General features: G+C 38.6%; 1 protein-coding gene across 3 annotated transcripts in view; it reads right to left on the reverse strand.

Moving 5' to 3' along the window:
* scalloped (TEA domain transcription factor 1 homolog scalloped) overlaps positions 1-7,661 on the reverse strand; it is a 179,855-nt gene that overhangs the window by 166,859 nt on the left and 5,335 nt on the right. The window contains exon 1 of one of the 3 annotated variants that reach the window (XM_018450886.1): positions 1,129-1,350. The exons of the other annotated variants lie outside the window; for them this stretch is intronic. The gene's annotated coding sequence lies outside the window, so the exon portion shown is untranslated. Of the gene's footprint in view, positions 1-1,128; positions 1,351-7,661 lie in introns of those variants that run through there. 3 annotated transcript variants of the gene reach the window in all.

Genomic DNA, 7,661 nt, shown 5'->3' on the forward strand with positions numbered 1-7,661 from the left:
CCCCCTACCTCCTACCCTTCCTCTCTTCCAACCAACGGCGGTTTTTCCGCACGCACACGCCGCCGCGGATCAATAATTCACCATACCATACGAATTCACCAGAAGCGGGCGAGCGGCGACACGAATGAGCGAGCGAGTGAGCGGACGAGCGGGCTGGCGGACAGGCGACTAGAGGCGGAGAGAGCAGCACGCGTTTCTGTTACGGCGCCCCCGCTCGCGCGTCGCGCCGGCAGCGAGGAAACGCGCACGCAGCCCATACCACCGGCACACACCACCGTCGAGTGATGACCGCGAGAGGAGAGTTGCCCTAACCTCGACGATGAGGTGAGGTGAGCCGCGTCGCGTCACGTCGCGCTGCGCTGCGCTGCGAATCGACTCGTACGCGCGCTATCGACGCGCACAGCTGACACGGATGACACGGCACGCTTGTAAACACGCGAGAGCCCATATATGATTCCGAGTACTCACGAGAAGGCCGGATGACACGATGTAAACAGCCCTCTACCGGGTAGATACGCCGGTCGAACGAACGTCTTTCTTCTTTCTCAAACGCGTGACGGCGTAATGGTTTTTCTTTCGCATTCTTTTTCTTTTTCCTTTTCCTTCCTCTCTTCTCACGTTATACACGCCCGTGTTTGAAGTCTTAACCTCGGAGCAACGGCGGATCGACGCTCGCCACGGCCGAGCGGAAGTATCGCACAAGCGTGACAAGCTAAACGCGCGAGTACCGGTCGCGGAGCGGATAATAACGGCGTCGCGTATTCACTCGCTCACTTTGCTCAGTGAAGCACTTTCGTGAACAGAAATCCGCGCGCTACGTCAGTTTTTTCTCTCTCGCACGCTCTCTCTCTCTCTCTCACGCACACATGCAACATCTCTCTCTCTCTCTCTGTCTCACTCTTTCGCCCGTCGGTCCGTCCGTTTGTCAGTGACTCACTCATTCTCCGTCTCTTTCTCTCTCTCTCTCTCTCTCTGCGGGTAATATCGCCATCGTCGCTGCAGTCGGACTCGTTCCTTGCGCGGGCCTGTTGCGAGACGACGCCACCGTCAGGACATCCACACGGGCGTGGACGCGCTCGCTCGCGTACGGCGTTTGCAAGCAATGTAACTTTGTATCGTGTTACTTACCACTTGGCTGATCTGTGTGACGTGGCGGGACGCGCGAGAGCGGCCCTTATTTTCACGGACGAAAATCGCACGGCGTGATATCGGCGCGCGGTACTGCACCACGGGTAAATACGAGGACGGTCACTCTCGTGTTTTTGGTATGCCAGGAATGGCACAAAGAATCTGGACAACGCATACGCCTGCTGCGCAGCCGATCTGCGCACACGCTGACACCGCTTAGGCGGCCGCGGGAGAAACCAGAAACCCGGACGCGGCCGACGCCGACCGAAGCGGCCCGAAGTTCCCGTTCGCTCCGACCCCCACCACTCGCCGACCGTCCTACCCAGTCCTACCCGATTCTCCCTCCCTCTCCCACCACCGATCCTTTATCTCCGCGTCCCGCGCCTCCCTCTCCCCCTAGGATCAGTCGCGTCACGCACGTAATAGAGGTTGGATGTTAGTTGGGTGCGCTCTCACGTCCGTTCACTCTCTCGCTTCAGGTTCGAGGGGCACTTGTTGAATTTCAGGGGTCGCATTTTAGGCTTTGCAAATAAATGCGCTAATAAATGAGAATGTAGTATCACTGAGCTCGACGAGGAAACTCGTAACTGTCCAATTAACGCATCTTTCATGCGTTAATTCTCTCGAGTGATGAACTGATGATACGTAATCGAGTAGACCGTATCACGTTCGAACAAATTGAGAAAATAAAGAATGATTTTCTCCATTTTGCGAACGTAGCTTCTATTATGTTACACGATGCATGGCTAATAGTCCGACCACATTACGCTATTTGTAACTTGTTGCGTATGTATAAATCTTTAATTTATCGTTATATACATATTCATATTGAACATCGTAATAGTTATTCATCGGATGCGCGTTTAAACAAACTGTTGTTACAAAGGGAAAAGAATAAATGTCATGTTTCGTTTATTTTTTAAAGTTTTTCGCATATTTTATACATATTATTTTGAGACGTAAAAATTGAATTTGATTACAAAAATATTGTTGATGCGCCGTTTTTTTTTTTTTTTTATAATTGCGATTGATTTTGATATATATGTAACATTTTACATTGTAACATACTTATCTTTCGAGAAACAATTCTTTTGTGAACTACAGTTAAAACAGATAGTGTCTTTTTTCTTTTTAAAAACCCTAAAGCTATCGGAAACATTCCTAGAAGTTATTTAGTGAAAGTTTTTTTTACTTTCACACGTTCGCACACGAAATATCACGTGTGTTGACGCTTTAATGCTAATTTTTTAATATTAGCTGATGTTGGATTTTTTAAAAATATAAAAGATATTTTAGTCGTCACTGTTATTTTATTACACTGAGAAAAAATTTTTCTAAATCTAAGTAATTAAAATTCGCTGCATCTTTGTAACAGTCAATTACACAGAAAGAAATTATTAAAATAAAACTAATGTATTCTAATTAATAATACAATCATTTCATAAGCAACAATATAAAATCTTCATAAAGAGGTTTCATATATATAATGTTCAATTTTAACAATATTATAATTTCTCGGTAGTCTAAAGGCTTAGGACGCTCGCACGGAATGCAAGAGATCCGGGTTCGACTCCCGGCCGAGGCATTATTTTTCGCAATAAGTTTATTACAGTTTTTAAGTTGGGAAATTTGGGGGGATTATATTTTCAGATTTGATTGCGTTGAAAGTCCGACAACCATATCGGCACGCAATTATCATTTCTGAAATTAATTCATTTTAAATGAATTTACAATAGTTCAACATCTTAACGTTCTGACCGTTATGGCGCTTCTTAATTTAAAGTATTATGTTTAACATTAGCGGTCTTTCAATCTTATTATTATTATAATTTCATTTCGACCTAATAATAGTCGTCTAAAATATAGAAAAAGTCGCGATGTAGTTATATTAGGAAAATCATCTGCAGCTAATTAGAGCGATTTTTTTAAGAAAAAAAAGGTATATATAAGTAATAAAAATTTATTCTGATTCTGATATCTACACCCTGGAGAAAATTTACTTTAAATGAAGTTAAGATTTTTGAAGGTAATTAAGAGTTTACTTAAGAAACTTAAAGTGTGTAAAAAGTTAATCTAAAGTAATCTAAGAACTTTAAAGTATTTTAAGGCTATTGTACTTTAAAATAATCTTAGAAAAACCGAAAGTTTTATTATTCCCATTGCATCTGTAATTTTTTAAGTACTTTTAAGTTTTAAAATAAGGTATTCATAGTTCTTATATTCAAGACCGTTTTAAGTACAGTTTTGAAATGTCATGAACTAATCACAGAATCGTATTAGTTTCTTAAGACATTACTTAAGACAGTTTGAAATAAGAACGGACTATAAATACGAGTCTATAAACTCTTTATAATCTTACATATTAATAACTGTATATCTAAAATTTTATAGAGATTCAGCATATGTTTCGGAAAAAAATTTGGAAAGATGAAGTAAACGTTTCAATAACCGGACATGTATCCGAACATTTACCCAAAGAGATTTTATAGAGATTTGTTTATATTATTATTAATCTCAAATACTTTTTTAAATATAATGTTTAAAAAAATATAGTATATAAACATAACTTAATTGTAATCTTTAAATACAATTAAATTATATTGTAATAAAAAAAAACATTTGAGATTAATAATAATAAATTTTATGTATCTAAGAGTGTCCAGATATAAGTACATGTCTGATCACTGAAGCGTTTACCTGTTTAGTTTTTAAGCAGAAACAGTTACATATAATACTTTGCTCTGTCCATTTCCATTATAGCTTTCAATATTGAAGAGTATTTTTAATTCTTTCATTATCTATAATTCAGTTTCAATTACGATATACGTTTTACATTTATTTTTTATATACAAGTCTTTTTATTTTTAATTCTTGAAAAGCTTTTCTATTTGCATGGGCCCTCTTGCCAATATCCATACGATATATAATAGAAAGAGCTAACACAGAGACCATTTCGCAAAAGCGTTGAACGACAATAAAGCGGTATCTCAAAAAGGAAAACGCGCCGCAGATTAATAACGACGTCAAACAGTGCGCTCTCGCAAACCGAAACGCGGTACGCGTACGAAAATAATGCCCGGAGCTGTTAACTTTTGCGACTGACACAAAGCCCGGCTGTAATTAATGCCTTTAAACGTTTGCCGCGCAATGAGCTCCTTTTGTCAGTCGGATGCATTGTGCTGTTACAAAAGTTTACAAACAGGTCGGAGCAGCAGCGCAATGTGACAGGGCGCGACGCGACGCGACATGCTGTACCGCGCCGTCAGGCTAAAACGAGAGGTTTTCATTCACGTTACGTGTGTCGCGTATGTCGAATGGAAACGGCAGATTTCGATTTCGTCCAGCGTATACATGTCCCTTTAATCACTTAATTGTGTTAACGCTCGATTTCTGCTGCGCGCGAACTTTCGCGATTTCGAGGAAACGTGTCGCTCGTTCTTTTTTAGCTGCGACATCACGCGACTGTAATGCAGTTGTCGCGAGGTATTACGGAGCTTTTGTCATGTCGTAATCTTTTTTGAAGAAATTCGCGAAAATTTGCGATAAACATCGAGTTTTATCGTCTCGATGCGAGACATGACTTGGACTATTCTCGATCTTCAATGTTCTTGTTGAATATAAGTTTGATGAAAGATCTAAGGCCGGTATTTATAGTCGGTTCTTATTTCAAGACCGTTTTAAATAATGTCTTAAGATACTAATACGGCTTTACAATGTTGATTTATGATATCTTAAGACTATACTTAAAACAGTCTTAAATGTAAAAATCAATTATGAATACCGACCGAAAAGTTTGATAACAATGTCACGCAATCGATCATTAACCTTTCAGTAGGTAGGTGGATTTTGAAACGTAAGTAGATAGGTGGGATGCTGAGATATCCCAAAAAGTTTTTATTTTTATAATTATATTTTTTACTAGAATATTATATTTTAGTTAAATTTACATTAGTTATACTCTAATGAGATACAGAATGTAAAAATAATGGATTTTAACACTCCTGGACAATACTTTTTAATTTTGTTAACGGTAGTTTTAATCAGAAAAACCTCTGATTATACAAAAACTCGAAAAAAGGTAAAGTATAAAAAAGAAAACACAAGTGGGTAGGTGGGGTGTTCACAGCACCCCCAGCATGTTTGACGCTCTATTATTGTTTACTGCTTCAATATTGATGAGCTACTATCACTTTAATCTGTCAGGTAAACATTAATAGGAAGCTACTAAATCGATGAGCTCAGTTGTCAATCTAAAAGTATGAAATATTTAAGAAAAACTATGCCTGGGGTGCTTCAATACCCCACATATCTACTGAAAGGTTAAGCTTCGTCCAGATCGAAATATTGTTGAAAACATATGACAATGTATATTCGACAAAATTCAATTTTAATTTCAAACAATTGTGAGATACATCTGTCGAATGTCTTGTCGCAGGTGTCGACAAAAATATTGATAGCAACTTAAAAATATGAGTGATATCATGTCGATGACAATATTGGTTACAAGTTTATGTTCCGTTCTCGAGGCGGTAGAGATCAAAAGGATGTCGGCGACCAGTGTCGTCGATATATAAATGGAAACATGGACACTTTGGTGACATCGAGTGTGACATCGTTACATTATGGCTTATATTCATAGTCCGTTCTTATGTCAAAACTGTCTTGTAATGTCTCGAGATGAACTGGACATTCCAATAAATGTTTCAAACCATTAGTGTCACTCAATTCTCCATATAATAAATTTTTTCATCACATTTTAGTTTATCTAATAAAACACTATATCATTGTATTTTTATCATGTTTTCAAATTAGGTCAAATCCAAAATCTCTTTTTTTAAGAAGATTGTTCCTTGATACAGTTGTACAAGTAACAGAAAGAATTAAAAGCTCAATATCATTCATCATCTTAATATTAATATCACCAACATTAAAAAAATGCGATAGCAAAATGTAGTCGACACTATAGATACATTATTAAATATATATATCGAGTACAAATCTAATAAAGAAAATAATAGTTACTGAAATTTTGTCGCCCACATTTGTTTCCGATATTTTCTACAAAGTCGATGATAATGTTTCTTTGTCTGGACGAAACTTTATGTAAACGTGAATCCGTATCAATCTTTTCACTTCTAGGCACGTATTATGGAATTGTCCGGAATGGATTCCAATTATTCCGTTTCTCCTAGAAAAAACAATATAAAATCTAGGGAATAATTGAATAATTCCGATTGGAATCCATTATGATTTACTATATTCTATGATAGGTATCCTGGACACCTATTATGGAACAAGTCAGAATGGATTCCGATTGGAATTATTCAATTATTCTCTAGATTTCTATTGTGTTTTCTAGGGAAAACGGAACAATTCCAATTGGAATCCATTCCGATTTGTTCCATGATAGGTATCCTGATGTCACAACAATAAAAATAAAAGTCATTTATTTTAGATATATATGCTGGTCGAATCGATGACTTCCTTGATTCCGTGAAGTTACGCTCGTTTTTACCCTTCTTGGTATCGGAAACACGAGTTTGTTGCGATTGCGTAATATCCAGCGATAAAAAAGCTAGTTTTACTTGATATTCGTGGCCGCGTATCATATCGCACTTCTCTCGCTGCAAACTCACGCGGCACACAACGAGATAATAATAAAAATTCCACCAAAGGCGTAATCCCCGAAGTCACCGTCGACAGCCGCGTCGACAGCGCGTTTCCTAACGGGGAGAGTTTTAATGGTTGGAAAAAAGGAAAACGGTCGAGGGAGAGAATGAAGCGCGCGGCGCGGCGAACTTATCTTATTTTAATGCGCGGCGAGCTTATCTTATTTTAATGCGCGGCATGCGGAGTCTCGTTTGCGATGAAATTGACAATTATCCCGCTCTTTATGCCCTACCGCTTATTCGAGCTATTTCGACCTGAGCATAACACATGGCACGACCGGTATGCCGCGAATTCTATTTAACCGTCGATAGCCGTAAAGTCATAAAACTGCCCCGCGGGCCGCTGCTCCGTCGAAGATAACTAATTGAAAAGCGTATAGAAACAACACTGGCAGTGAACAAAAAGGGAAGCGGGTCTTTTAATTGTTCTCGTCGTCCGTGATGGGATCAATAATTACTATTCTAGAATAATTATTAGTCGCGAGTGTAAAGAAAAATGAGATATACGCGCGCGTTTCATTATACATTTTATGTAGATATATGTATACAGGGTGTTTCCAAATTAAATGGCAAAACTTCGGGAGCGTGTAGAGGAGTAAAAAACTAAGAAAAAAAGTCCTATAGACATATGCTCCTTTTTGCTTTGTTTCGCAGGAAATCACGAAAAAAGAAAAAAATATATTTAATTTATTATTTTAATTATTTTATTTATAAACTTTTTAATGAAGATTTTGTTCGAAATGTGCACCTCTTGCAGCAATACAAGCATTGCATCTGTCAAACACGGCTCTTGTAGCAGCCAGGCACTGTTCTTGCGATATTCTGTTCGCTGCAGCTACGATACGATTTCTCAAATGTTGCTCT

The sequence above is a fragment of the Mycetomoellerius zeteki genome, unplaced genomic scaffold (assembly GCF_001594055.1).
Source record: "Mycetomoellerius zeteki isolate Tzet28-1 unplaced genomic scaffold, Tzet1.0 scaffold30, whole genome shotgun sequence".
Taxonomy (NCBI): domain Eukaryota; kingdom Metazoa; phylum Arthropoda; class Insecta; order Hymenoptera; family Formicidae; genus Mycetomoellerius; species Mycetomoellerius zeteki.